Source organism: Hordeum vulgare, chromosome 2H (assembly GCF_904849725.1).
Source record: "Hordeum vulgare subsp. vulgare chromosome 2H, MorexV3_pseudomolecules_assembly, whole genome shotgun sequence".
NCBI classification, from domain to species: domain Eukaryota; kingdom Viridiplantae; phylum Streptophyta; class Magnoliopsida; order Poales; family Poaceae; genus Hordeum; species Hordeum vulgare.
This window is the reverse complement of record NC_058519.1, coordinates 203,659,246-203,674,867: the sequence shown is the minus strand read 5'-3', so window position 1 is coordinate 203,674,867 and position 15,622 is coordinate 203,659,246.

The window sequence follows — 15,622 nt, the reverse complement described above, 5'->3', positions numbered from 1 at the left end:
AAAGCTACGGCATAAACGAAGACTAGCTAAAGGCGAGGTGACGATACGTGTTGGAAGTATTTCCAAGGTTGATATAATCAAACGTCGCACGCTCCCTCTACCATCGGGATTGGTGTTGAACCTAAATAATTGTTATTTGGTGTTTGCGTTAAGCGTGAACATGATTGGATCGTGTTTATTGCAATACGATTATTCATTTAAAGAGAATAATGGTTACTCTATTTGCTTAAATAATCACCTTCAATGGTTCATTGAATCTCGATTGTAGTGTTACACATTGGTGCCAAAAGATACGAGTTAATAATGATAGTGCCACTTACTTGTGGCACTGCCGCTTGAGTCATGTTAGTATAAATTGCATGAAGAGGCTCCATGCTGATGGATCTTTGTACTCACCTGATTTCGAATCACTAGTGACATGCAAATCATACCACATGAGCAAGGCCTTGTTTTCATTGAAGATGAAATAAGATAGTAACTTGTTGGAAGTGATACATTTTGATGTATGCAGTCCAATGGGTGCTGAGGCACGCAGTGGATATCATTATGTTCTTACTTCACTGACGATTTGAGTAGATGCTAGAGTATTTACTTAATGAATCACGAGTCTGAAATATTGAAAAGTTCAATTCTGTTTCAGAGTGAAGTTCGTCGTAACAAGAGGATAAACTGTCTACGATATGATCATAGAAATGAATATCTGAGTTACGAGTTTTGGTACGCAGTTAAGACAATGTGGAAGTTGTTTCGCAGTTCATGCCACCTGGAACATCATAGTGTGATGATGTGTCTGAACATCATAGCCACGCACTATTTGGTATGATGCATACTATGATGTCTCTTATCGAATTACCACTGTCGTTTATGGGTTATGCATTAGAGACAACCGCACTCACTTTAAATAGGGCACCGCGTATTTCCGTTGAGATGACACAGTATAGACTGAGGTTTAGAGAAATCTAAATTGTCGTTTCTTGAAAGTTTGGGGTTTCGACACTTATGTGAAAAAGTTTCAGTCTGATAAGCTCGAACCCAAAGCGGATAAAATGCATCTTCATAGGATATCCAAAACAGTTGGGTACATCTCCTATCTCAGATCCGAAAGCAAAGTGTTTGTTTATAGAAACGGATCCTTTCTCGAGGAAAGGTTTCTCTCGAAAGAATTGAGTGGGAGGGTAGTAGAACTTGATAAGGTTATTGAACCATCACTTCAACCAGTGTGTAGCAGGGCGCAGGAAGTTGTTCCTGTGGCGCCTACACCAATTGAAGTGGAAGCTGATGATGGTGATCATCAAGCATCGGATCAAGTTACTACAAGCCTCGTAGGTCGACAAGGTCGCGTACTGCTGCAGAGTAGTACGGTAACCCTGTCCTGGAGGTCATGTTGTTGAGCAACAGTGAACCTACGAGTTATGGAGAAAGCGATGGTGGACCCAGATTCCGACAAATGGCTGGAAGCCGTGAAATCCGAGAGAGGATCCATGTGTGAAAACAAAGTGTAGACTTTGGTAGAACTACTTGATGGTCATGGGACTATTGGGTAAAATGGATCTTTAAAAGAAGACAGACGATGATGGTGATAAGTCACTATTAAGAAAAGCTCGACTTATCGCAAAGATGTTTTCGATGAGATCAAACAGTTGACTATGATGAGACTTTCTCACTCGTAGCGATGCTAAAGGTCTGTTAGAATTATGTTAGTTGTTGTTGCATTATTTATGAAATATTGCACATAGGATGTCAAAACATTGTTTTCTCGACGGTTTCCTTGAGCAAACATTGTATGTGATACAACCAGAAGGTTTTGTCGATCCTAAAAGATATTAGCAAGTATGCAAGCTCCAGTGATCCTTCAAAAAGACTGGTGCAAGCATCTCGGAGTTGGAATATATATACTTTGATGAGATGATCAAAGATTTTGGGATTGTACAAGGTTTATGAGAAACTTGTATTTCCAAAGAAGTGAGTGGGAGAACTATAGAATTTCTGATAGGTATATGTGGTTGACATATTGTGGATCAGAAGTAATATAGAATTTCTGTAAAGCATACAAGGTTGTTTGAGAGAAGTTTTCAAAGGAGTACCTGGATTACGCTACTTGAACGTTGAGCGTCATAGATCTATGGAGATAGATCGAAAGCGCTTAATAGAAGTTTCAACAAAATGCATGCCTTGACAAGTTTTTGAAAGAGTTCAAAATAGACCAGCAAAGAAGGAGTTCTTGGTTGCGTTGTGAGGTGTGAATTTGAGTAAGACTCAAAACCCGATCACGGCAGAATAAAGAGAATAGACGAAGGTCGTCTTCTATGCCTTAGCCGTAAAATCTAAAGTATGCCATGCTGTGTACCGCACCTGAAGTGTGCCTTGACTCAAAGTATGTTGAGAGGTACAGAGACTGATCCGTGATTGAATCACTAGCAGCGGTCGAAATTTATCCTTAGTAACTAATGGACTAAGGAATTTTTCTCGATTATGGAGGTGGTTAAAGAGTTTGTCGTAAAGGGTTACGTCGATGCAAGCTTTGACACTAATCCGATTAACTATGAGTAGTGAAACGGATTCATATAGTAGAGTAGATATTTGAAGCATTTCCGAATAGCACGTAGTAGCAGCATCTATAAGATGACATAAAGATTTGTAAAGAACGCACGGATCTGAAAGTTTCAGAACCGTTGACTAAAACCTCTCTCACGAGCAAGACGTGATCAGACCCCATAACTATATGGGTGTTGGATTCGTTGGAATCACATGGTGATGTGAACTAGATTATTGACTCTAGTGCAAGTGGGAGACTGTTGGAAATATGCCCTAGAGGCAATAATAAATTAGTTATTATTATATTTCTTAGTTCATGATAATCGTTTATTATCCATGCTATAATTGTATTGATTGGAAACACAATACTTGTGTGGATACATAGACAAAACACTGTCCCTAGTAAGCCTCTAGTTGACTAGCTCGTTGATCAAAGATGGTCAAGGTTTCCTGGCCATAGGTATCTCGGGGCCCACTCGGTAATACAACATCACACACAAGCCTTGCAAGCAATGTAACTTAGTGTAAGTTGCGGGATATTGTATTACGGAACGAGTAAAGAGACTTGCCGGTAAACGAGATTGAAATAGGTATACGGATACTGACGATCGAATCTCGGGCAAGTAACATACCAAAGGACAAAGGGAATGACATACGGGATTATACGAATCCTTGGCACTGAGGTTCAAACGATAAGATCTTCGTAGAATATGTAGGATCCAATATGGGCATCCAGGTCCCGCTATTGGATATTGGCCGAGGAGTCTCTCGGGTCATGTCTACATAGTTCTCGAACCCGCAGGGTCTGCACACTTAAGGTTCGACGTTGTTTTATGTGTATTTGAGTTATATGGTTGGTTACCGAATGTTGTTCGGAGTCCCGGATGAGATCACGGACGTCACGAGGGTTTCCGGAATGGTCCAGAAACGAAGATTGATATATAGGATGACCTCATTTGATTACCGGAAGGTTTTCGGAGTTACCGGGAATGTACCGGGAATGACGAATGGGTTCCGGGAGTTCACCGGAAGGGGGCAACCCACTCCGGGGAAGCCCATAGGCATTTGGGGGGTCACACCAGCCCTTAGTGGGCTGGTGGGACAGCCCACCAATCCCCTATGCGCCAAGAGAGAAAAAATCAAAGGAAAGGAAAAAAAAAGGAAGAAGTGGGAAAGGGGAAGGACTCCCTCCCACCAAACCAAGTAGGACTCGGTTTGGGGGGGGGGAGAGTCCTCCCCCCTGGCTCGGCCGACCCCTTGGGGATCCCTTGGACCCCAACGCAAGGTCCCCCTCCCTCCTCCTATATATATGGGGCTTTTAGGGCAGATTTGAGACGACTTTCTCACGGCTGCCCGACCACATACCTCCATAGTTTTTCCTCTAGATCGCGTTTCTGCGGAGCTCGGGCGGAGCCCTGCTGAGACGAGATCATCACCAACCTCCGGAGCGCCGTCACGCTGCCGGAGAACTCTTCTACCTCTCCGTCTCTCTTGCTGGATCAAGAAGGCCGAGATCATCGTCGAGCTGTACGTGTGCTGAACGCGGAGGTGCCGTCCGTTCGGTACTAGATCGTGGGACTGATCGCGGGATTGTTCGCGGGGCGGATCGAGGGACGTGAGGACGTTCCACTACATCAACCGCGTTCTCTAACGCTTCTGCTGTACGATCTACAAAGGGTACGTAGATCACTCATCCCCTCTCGTAGATGGACATCACCATGATAGGTCTTCGTGCGCGTAGGAAAATTTTTGTTTCCCATGCGACGTTCCCCAACAGTTGCAACTGTTTTCGCCCGGTTTTCCGTTAATCAATGGGGAAATTTTCTTCTTCTTTATTAATGAGATGAGGCAAAGCTCTTTCCTCTATTTCAAAAAATAATAATTGTTTTAATTAAGAAATGCATGTGGAACATGATAGCATGTGATTTTGATATCTATATCAACAAATTGATTCTTTATACGCTTCTCCCCTCATGCTTCTTCCTTCATATGCAATTGTCGTGTCTCTTCAACCACTCTCTCCTCGTAAGAAGATAAAGCAATATTTTTTTCATTGCCATTTCTTTTCCTTCACCTTTTTCTTGCCACACTATAAGCCCTCTTTTCAAGATCTTGTATTATATATTTATATATTTTCAGTGATTTAAAATATTGTGTTGCCCTCTTTTATGGTAGTCACTTAGTTGAAAGGAAACATACGCAATACTGGTCACGACTAACTAAAAGGAAACATGAACTCCATGAAAGACGGTATGCGGTTGCATATGGGATAGGGGTATGGTTGTACGCTGCCTCGAGCGGAAGTGTGGTGAGGCACGCTGGTGGTCGGGGGAGATGAGGCGACAGCGTCGGGTGGTTTTAATTTGAGAGAGTTTTGGAGGAGAGGACTCCAGGTGAGGGGTGAAGGTGGAGGACGTGCCGAACTACTTTCTTTTATGGAAGACCTGTAAAATTTTTTTATGTCAAGTGGGGTTTCTTCTGGCGACTTTTTTACCCGCGACCAAGGGAGTTGGGGGATCGAAGGAGGTGGGGGAGCTAACGAGGTTGATGTTGGGGAACGTCGCATGGGAAACAAAAAATTCCTACGATCACCAAGATCAATCTATGAAGACTAACATCTACGAGAGAGGAGTGCATCTACATACACTTGTAGATCGCTAAGCGGAAGCGTAGATAACGCGGTTGATGTAGTCGAACGTCTTTACGATCCAAATCGCAATCCGTCCCGTGATCCGATCCCGACCTAGCCCCGAAAGGACGACACCTCCGCGTTCAGCACACGTACGGATCGATGACGTCTTCGTCTTCTTGATCCAGCAAGACGTGCGAAGTAGTAGATGAGTTCCGGCAGCATGACGTCATGGTGACGTTTGTGGTGAAGAATAATCTCCGCGGGGCTTCGCCAACATAACGGAAACTATGACGAAGGAAGAACTAGAGGGGCGAGGTTGCCCGCACAAAGCTTGGGGAAATATTGATGTGTCCTGGGTGCTAGCCTTGCCCCTCTGTTTATATGTTAAGTCATGGGGTCGTTTCTTAAAGAAAGAGTCTCCTCAAAGTCGGTTTGGCACGCAAGGCAAGAGTCCTCCTGGGACTCCAGGACAAGACGCCAAGTCCTTGGTGTCTTGCCCCAAACGCGAGGGTCCGTGGTGTCTAGCCCCTCGCTTTAGCAAAACTCCTTTTGCACCTTCCTAAAACCTCGTGGGCTTTACCCTTTGCCCAAATAAAGTGTTCTTGTACCTGAACATTTCGGGAAACAAATCAAATAACTACTTTGATCAGCATATAAACTAATTATGGGCTGCCAATTCCCTGAGAAGACTGTATACTGTAAAAGGTAGCGAGAAATCAAGCATCAACGACCTCTGAATAAAATCAATTGTTAAGACTCATTAAAAAGACCAATTTATATAATAAGGTTACTTGGCTTATATAGATGGCCTCCTAAGTCAGTTAGATGCATCACCATGGTGATTAAGAAAAATCATACTCACAATTGACATCCATCTTACTGTATTTCAGTGATAAAAGGAATGACCAATTTATAGAAATCAGAAAACAGAAGAACTCCAAACTAAATTTTCTAAAACACTTGTAAAAAAAGTATACACAAATATGTTCTTTTAATACGTGCTTTTTGTAAAAGTATATCCGCGTAGGATGTGCTATGTTGAAATCAGACCCCAGAATTAGCTAAATATTCCCGTAATGTGTAATATTGTCAAGGAGATGCTAAATCCACCGGAAACCTATCAATTAGAAAAACTCCATGGTAATTGCGGCCTAGGGCATGCGATCAATATTTTCTCAACTGACAGAAGGTCCTGCCCAGTCACTCACATGCTCCTATCCTAGGTAGTGAAAATAGGAAGGTCCTGCCCAGTCAGTGAGATGCTCCGATCCTAGGTAGTGAAAATAAACGAACTTCTTGATATTTAAAATACTAGAGAAAATCAGGATCTCAGCGAGGAATAAAGATGTATGCCATCCTAGGTGGTGTCTCTGTTCATGAGCCAGTATGATGCACAATAGCAACATCGAACAAAAGCCTTAGTGGGCAATAGAAAGTGGCAGGTTGCATTCCTATCTCCTCTTCCAGAGAAAGTACGATTTTTGGAAACAAATGTATTAAGAAAGAGCTGTTTAATATACATGCAAGTTCACAGCAGCAACATTCAAAGCGTGATGAACAGAGACACCACAATGCAAGATCATAGCTATCTTACCAAAGATTCCACATATCTCCCTTTGTTCCAGTCAATGAAAGGTTGTTCAAAAACCTGGAATAAAAAACACAACTAAATAAAACGTTGTTGTAATTAACAAATAATTTAGTATATAGCTTGCTGGTACTGCTATTCTGAAGGTGAATAATTTGCATTCCAAAATTTCTGCCATTTTTTATTTTTTTTTAGAAAAGGAGGATGATCTCCGGCCTCTGCAGGAAGATGCATGCAGCCATTTTATTAATTATTCATAAAGATCTTACAGAGCAATACATCAATATATCTGAAGCCGCCCTCTTGACAATTTTTGTCGCTACTCCTATCCAATGATGAAGGGGTGTAGAAAGTGTGAGCCACATACCCAGACCTCTCACCTAGCCTAACATCTAAGCGGAGGCCCCGACCGAGCCACATACCGGGTCAGGGGCACAAACCGGTCCAACGCACCCTCATAGGTCGTCGCCGCCGCTTATCATCAATCCATCTTCAGAAGAGTTACTGACGCATCGACCTTGCAAGGCCTGCCGTCGATGCCCCCACGGCGCCAGACAGCGCCTCCTCCCTACGCGCGCTCATCATCACGCATCTGTCGCCGAGACTTTGCTACGCCTCGCCGCCGAGACTCCACGACGTCGATGGGTCACAAGGAACGCCGCTCCATCGTAGATGCCGACCATGGAACAGGGAAGCAAATTTTACTGAAGATATGAACCCATTTGAACAAACTTCAGTACTGAAAATTATTATAAGCAGATTTACGACATGCATGTCCATATACTCCCTCAGTTTCTATATATAAGTCTTTCTAGAGATTTTAATAGTAAACTACATACAAATGTATATAGACCATCAGTGAAATATTTTAAAAAACTTATATTTAAAAACAGAGAAAGTACAACCTAGCAAGCATGCACCATCCAGCGGCACGGCTGTGAGGACAGCTGGCGATACCTATATCATGAAAGCAAAATATGTGGCTAAATACTCATATTTCCATATGCCACAGTAGTGATAATTCTATCGTTCAGCAGTAAACCTTCCATGTGTAAAGGAGTAACTGTGAATAAATCTACAACAATTTGCTTTTGCAGTTCTCCTAAGCAATCTTCTGCGAGCTCTTATGTAAGCATGGAAAAAGGGCCCATAATCCAGCTTGAAACCATTGTGTTAAAACAAAGCTTGTACGAGAATGAATATCACACATGTAATGTGAATCATTTCTAAAACAGAGCACGGCTCACATAGTAAAATAACACGAAAGCATGCACATATACTCCCTCCGTTCCTAAATATAAGTCTTTTTAAGATTTCATTAAAGGACTACATACGGAACAACATGAGAATCTACATTTTAAAATATGTCTATATACATCCGTACATAGTCTTCTAGTGAAATCTCTAAAAAGACTTATATTTAGAAACAGAGGGAGTAGTTCGCTAGAAGGGCAACAGAGCAAAGTTAACATCAGAACAAAGGCCGCATACACATCAAACCAATTATGTACAAATGTAATCCTAAAGTTCTTGGCATACACAATGGAAGTCCCACAAATTCATCATTCATATAATTCTAGATGTTCTAGATATGAGTAGTGCAAACCTATTTCTGAATAAATAGCTAAACATACCATAGAAATTCAGGGATCAGCATACAGTTCAGGCTCCGTTTGGAATAAGTGTAAACTTATACACACGGATTTAATCTATAAGTGTATATTACCGGCCGTAGTGCAATTTATGCCCGGAATAAAAACGACCGTCCCAGGTCTGTAGCAATTATACATCGGTATTAGAACCGAACCGACAATCCAAGCGCGCCCTGATTACGCGGAACTCGTCAAAACTCACGGTTTTGGCCTATTCCGGCCAATTTGTATACAATTACTCACTGATTTTGGGTCCCGCTGTGATCTGAGCGTTTCGAAAACCCCGGGGTCCAGTTACAGGGAACTCGTCAAAACTTGCAGTTTTGGTCTATTATGGCCAGTTTTGTATGCAATCAATCACTGATTTGGGTCCCGCTGTGATCCGAACGTTTCGGGAACCTCGTGGTCCAATTACGGGGAACTCGTCAAAACTCGCAGTTTTGGCCTATTCTGGCCAGTTTTGTATGCTATTACTCATCGATTTTGGGTCCCGTTGTGTTCCGAACGTTTCAGGAACCCCGGGGTCCGGTTATGGGGAATTCGTCAAAACTCGCAGCGGAAAGTAGCGAGTATTTTATCGTCCTGGTGCTCGTCTTCACAGCCGTGGCCCATCATCTCCGTCGCGGTGGGATGATCCATCGTGAAGGTGGCCTTGGCAACGGCGTCCTGTCGTCCGAGGATCTCTCTGGCGAGGAGCAGAAGGTTGCCGCGATTCACCTCACCAGAGCCTGCTCTTGCTTGATGGCTGGGAACGGATGGGCCGGGGAACGCACGAGATGAGCATGACCAAATGATGTCCTTCTGCTGCTAGGAGAAGCTGGAAGAGGGCGCTGGCCGTTGTTGTCGCTGGGTCGCCGTCGCCGCGCGTCTCCCCAAGGGCTAGTCGAGGCAGAGGGCCACGTTGATGTATCGATCCGCCGCCGCTGCTCCCGTCCGCTGCCGCTGGCCTCCATGCTCATGCTCGTCTCTTCTGTATGCTATATCTTTCTTCTGTGCACCCCCTCACCTCGGCCATGTTGAAGGGAAACGATGGCCAGCGCCGGCAGATGAGATGAGACGGTCCCGGACGGGATGGGACTAGGAGTGCTGGATTTGGTGAATCGCACTTTTAGCGGCAGAGAGGGGCATGACAAAAAATAGTTTGAAGCATCTATATTGATTTTTTCTCTCCAATGAAAGCAACCATCAGGGTGCCTCATCAAAGAATAATATATATATATAAAGACTCTAATACATATGAAACTCTACTTTCCACTTTTAACTTTTTCAGCCTTTTTAAACCGGACCACGCCATTTCCTTATCCGAACCTACTTTTTTCTGACATCCGATCCTACAAGTCATACGAAGCATCATCCTAAGGCTATGCATTGTACATGCAGACGGCGGTTGTGTGGAGCGGTTTTGCGAGAATAGTTAATAATGAGATCATCATTTTAGGAAATGATGCAGAGCTGGGTAGTGACATTGATCCGCAAGAAGCTCAAAAGGCACTTGAAATAGCCGAAGCTAACTTGAGTAAAGCTGAGGGTATGAAAGATTTGGTTGAAGCGAAGCTCGCTCTCACACGAGCTAGGATACGAATCGAGGCTGTCAGTGAAGCGGTGACATAGTTTTGATGGGATCGTTCTCGAACACGAGAGACAGATCTAGAGGAGAACATGTCAACCGAAATATCTCACCTTCACCGCTTAAAATCAATAAAAAGGCTGTAACGACAGCCCAGAAGAAACGCTAGATACAGTGGCGGAAACAAGCCTAGGGCAAATCGGGCTATAGCCCTAGTTGTAGTGACAATAGTGTGTGTAATATCTTCTTATGAACTACAAAAATTTCTAAAGTACACCACTCAATCTAATTTAGCCCTAGGCATAACCCCATGCTAATTCCGCCTCTGGCTAGATACACCCGAGGCATACCCAGCCAAGCCCCCAAATAAAAAAGCTATCACCTTCCTATTGGCCGGTTTTTGTCTGCCAAAAAAACTCAAAAAATCAGAAAAAAGAAACCTAGCCAGGTTTAGTATAGTTAGAATGTTGCACCCTAAATAGATTATTTTTTAAATAAGTAATAATTAATAATTACATCATATTCAGATTCTACGCATTTTTCTAGTCAAATTTCATATATAATATGTTAAAAATGAAGTTAGGGTTCAAAAGTTATGATTATTTTTTAAAATATCTATTGCAGAAGGACTATGGATTGTCTAACGTAAATATTAGGGTGTTATATGTAAAAATAGAAAAAACGATTCGCTCGGACTGCAGGTTTATTATTGTAAAAGTCAAGGGGATTTTTGTAAAAATAAAAAATGATTCGTTTTGATTTAAATACGTACTACAGGTTGATTACCTAAAACTGTAGGTTTTTTTTTAAAAATGTCCAACGAAATACAGGCAGAAACACTCCATCGTGAGTGACGCTATGTGTCCGCCGGCGGCTGTTATAAAATGATGATGGAGATGTGATCTACCTATGTAATGGGTCATCTTTGCAACAAGTGCATTGTTACGGTGTTTTTTAAAGCCGAGCTTTTGTTACAGATTTTTTAACAGTGGTTTTATTGCAGAATTTTTTTGCAACAACAATCTTGTTGCAGAATCATTTTTATGAGTTTTTTACAACAAATGTTTTGTTGTTGACATTTTTCGTAACAATGGTCTTGTTGCAGAATTATTTATGTGAGTTTTTTTATGGTGCAACATCGTCCTTTTGTGGAAAGAATTGCAACAGCCCTTTGTGGCAAAAATAAATATCTTCTATTTGCTTCACCGACAACGCCTTCGTCCGCTATAGTGAGCTTAAGTTATGGGTAATTTGACGGCCGCGTGAGCGGTGGATGCGATGAAAGATTGGTCGGTTGAATGGAAACTTTTTCCTAAATAGTAGGGTAGAATAGGTATAGGTATAGGTGTAGATAGATATAGATATATAATAGTCAATTTTTTTGTAAATATGAGTAGTCAGATTTAGATTAAGCTCATGCCAACGAGTTCGATCTCTCGGATGACAAAACGCGCCAGGGCTAGATAGCTGGGTGAAAAACTTGAGCGTTAATAGTTTTTCAATTTGACATGTTATAGCATCGCAGTTGGCACATAAACGAAATCATACTACCGGAATGTGTTTGAGCTTAACGAAACCAGTTACAGGGTTAAAATTAGCGTTAGTTAGGACTTCTTTTTTAGGGGTAAATGCTTTGCTTTATTGACCAATAATACGAAGTTCAGGAATTACATGTAAATCGAAGGGTTGTAGGAGCCACAAATGGCGTCCTTCCCCCAAATGCAAAGCATGCTTAGCTAGGAGATGAGCTTCCCTATTAGAAACTCTCCCTTCATGAACAAAAGAAATATGTTGAAAATCTGAATTTCCAGCCTTAACTTCCTCCACTATTGGGCATGTGATTCCTTGTGTACCCGAGATGATCTCCATTACCGCTGTGAGACAGTCTGAGGAAACGACGATATTCTGAAGGAGAAGGTCCCTTGCTAGAGCTTGTGCTTCCCGACATGCCAAGGTTTCCAGAATGTGAGGATGAGTGAGCCCATGAAACACCATGGCAGATGCACCCAGGTACTTCCCGTGGTCATCCCGGCAAACTGCACTAACCGTGCCAATAGGAGGGGTTTTGTAGACTGCCCCATCAACGTTGATCTTTGCAAACCCCAACGGTGGTGGTCTCCAACCTGTTGATGTTGCCTGGGTCACTCTAGCATGCGATAACGGCCGTACCGGTCTTGTCTCTCTCAGCTCATCAATGAATTTGGTAACGAAAGAAAACGTTGCTACTGGACTCTGGTGCTCTCCCTCATGAATGAGCTTTATTCGTGCATACCAGATTGCCCACAAGGTGACTGTCATGCGAGTCAGTTCTTCCTGGGAGACAGAAGCAAACATACTGAATAACCAGGAGCGAGCAGACGGTTCCGCAGTAGCTCACATATGTTCAACCAGTTGTTGATCATGTAGCGCCCATACGCACCGATCCATAGTGCATGTAATCAACGAATGGAACCACGAGTCTGCGGCGCCACATATTGCACAAGAGGGTGTCGAGGTCATATGCCGGTGGTGGCGCACATCTGTTGTAGGGAGAGAAGAGCATGCTAGTCTCCACAGAAATACCTTGATCTTCGACGGCACTTGGATATGCCAGAGTTTATCCCAGCACTTTCTTTCTCTGGTATTATCGGCAGGGCCTCCGCGCCCCTCTAACCATGCTTCCCTTCTTAACTTCGTCGTGATGAGCATACGGTAACACGATCTGACAGTAAATTGTCCCTTCTTTTCTTGTGACCATGCCCAGTAGTCCGAGCTTTGTCTGGTAGGGGGGGTATGTTTAAGATCACACCTGAATCAATTGGAAGGAAGGTTGCATTGACCACATCATGTTTCCACTTAGCAGCCGTGTTATCAATTAACTCCGACACCATCATAGGTCTGTGAGTTGTAAGGCATGTTATTGGGCGCATAGAAGCCTCCTTAGGTAACCAATTCTGACTCCAGATGTTAGTGTCTGTGTCATCTCCAATTCTTCTAATCAGTCCAACCTTGAGGGCCTCTTTCCCTTCCATGATTGCCCGCCAAATCAGCGAAGGATTGTTGCCCAGCTCCGCTTCCAAAAATCCAGAGGAGGGAAAATATCGTGCTTTAAGGATCCTAGCACTGATTGTTTCCGGAGATTTAAGAAGCCGCCATGCTTGTCTTGCCAGGAGGGCGATGTTGAAGAGTTCTATATCCCTAAACCCCAGTCCACCTTCATACTTGGGGCGGGTCATTACTTCCCAGGATGCCCAACATGTTTTTCTTTCTCCATTCTTACTCCCCCACCAGAACTTACGGATCACCGAATTGATATGAAGACATAACCCCCGCGGCAGTTTGAAACATGCCATAGAAAAGACCGGGATTGCTTGCGCAATAGATTTAATTAGCACCTCCTTCCCTCGAGATGATATCATTTTCTCCATCCAACCTTTGACCTTGCTCCAGACTCTGTCCTTTAGATACTTGAAAGCGCCATTCTTGCTGCTTCCCACATCAGTGGGCATGCCCAGATACTTTTCATTCAAGCTTTCATTTTGCACGTTGAGGATAGTTTTAATGGACTCTTTTAGCATTGTTGCACATCCTCTGCTGAAGAAAACCGATGATTTTGCTTGATTAACTTTCTGTCCTGATGCCCTACAATAAGTTTCCAACAGTGCAGATATGGCAGTAGCGCCCTCACTACTTGACTTGAAAAACAACACGCAATCATCGACAAAAAGTAGGTGTCTGGCCAAAGGGGCCGTTGGCTCCACTTTAATTCCATAGGAAGGCGATGACTCGTTCTGATTTTTTAGGAGGCATGAAAGGCCCTCTGCTGCTATCAAGAAAAGGTAGGGTGACAAAGGATCTCCCTGTCGAATTCCCCTTGTAGGTTTGAATTGTTCCAACTTTTTTCCATTGAATAATACGGAGAACTGTACTGAACTCACCATCTTTAAGATTGTAGCAATCCAATCTGGAGCAAACCCCAGACCTAGCATCATAGCTTTCATGTAGTCCCATTCAAGGCGATCATAGGCTTTCATCATGTCTAGTTTCAAAGCACAAAACCCATTCTGTTTTGACTTATTTCGTTTCATGAAATGAAGGCATTCGTATGCCGAGATGATGTTGTCTGTGATCAGCCTGCCTCCTACAAACGAAGACTGCTCCTCTGATATGATTTCCGGCAGGATGTTTTTTAATCTATTAGCTAGGACTTTGGAGGCTATTTTATAAATGACATTACATAGGCTGATAGGAAGGAACTGAGCAAGCAAGGTAGGATTGTTTACCTTTGGTAGAAGAACCAAGATAGTCTCATTTAGGCCATGTATCTCTTCCTCACCCTTCAGTATTTTCAGTATGATGTTCGTGATCTCATCACCATAGACACCCCAATATCGCTGAAAAAAATGGACGGGAAACCCATCCGCTCCCGGAGCCTTCGTAGGGGCCATCTGAAACAAGGCTGATTTTACTTCTTCTTTGGTATACTCGGAAGTCAGGTGTTGGTTCATTGCATCAGTCACACGTCTCGGGACTGTACTAGTGACTGCTTCCATATCAGTTGTACCCTCGGACGTGTAAAGGTGGTGATAGAAATCAGTTGCCATGTGCTCCAATTCCGTTTCATCGTCGACCACAGAACCATCCTCCCTTACCAGTGATTTAATTCTATTTTTGCGTCGCCGTTTACTGGCTCGCAAATGAAAGAATTTGGTGTTCTTGTCTCCTGCCGCAAGCCAGGTAATGCGGGATCGTTGTCGCCACATGATTTCCTCTCGATGGTATAGTTCTGCTAGTCGGTCCTTTATTTTGATCTCACGCTGAGTAGGACCAGTGCGGGCCGGATCCTCCTGAAGTATTGCCAGGTCCACATTCAGTCGCTTAATCTCAGAGCGAACGTTGCCGAAGGTGGTTTTGTCCCACCGGTGAAGTCCTTTAGACAACGAATCAAGCTTAGCTTTAAGTCCTCGAACTGTTGTGGCCCCCGGACCTTGCTAGTGTTGCTGTATCTCCTCCTGGAACCCATCATGCGCCTCCCACATCACCTCATATCTGAATTGTTTGCTGTAAGGCTGGGTGCCGGGCGAGTCACCATCCAACTGGAGCAGGATTGGATTGTGATCTGAAGTGGCTGCAACTCTATGTGATAGGTTTGCCTGCGGGAATAGCGTGCTCCATTCCCCATCCGCCAGAGCTCTATCTAGACGGACACGGGTATATGTTCCTCCTGCCACTCTTCTTTCAAAAGTCCATTTTGTTCCCGAGAAACCAAGATCATTCAGACCACAAACATCAACTGCATCCCTAAAACCATTCACCTGTGTCAAACTACGATAGCTCGACCCTTCGTAGTCATCCAAGCGCAAAACCTCATTGAAATCGCCAATGCATAACCATGGGCGTGTGTTGGCAGAAGACAAGGATCTCATAAGGTCCCAAGTTATATTTCTATTCTCAACTCGCGCTTCACCATAGACCACTGTTAACCTCCATTGGGGAGTCCCTGGCACTTTTATTAGAGAATCAATGTGATAGTTTGAGTAACCAAAAGTCTCAAGGTTTATTGTATTGTTCCAAAACATACCAATACCTCCACTCCTTCCACAACTACTAACAACAAAAGAACTGTCAAACCCTAGTGAACTCGCTAGATTCTCAACTCGGCCTCCAGG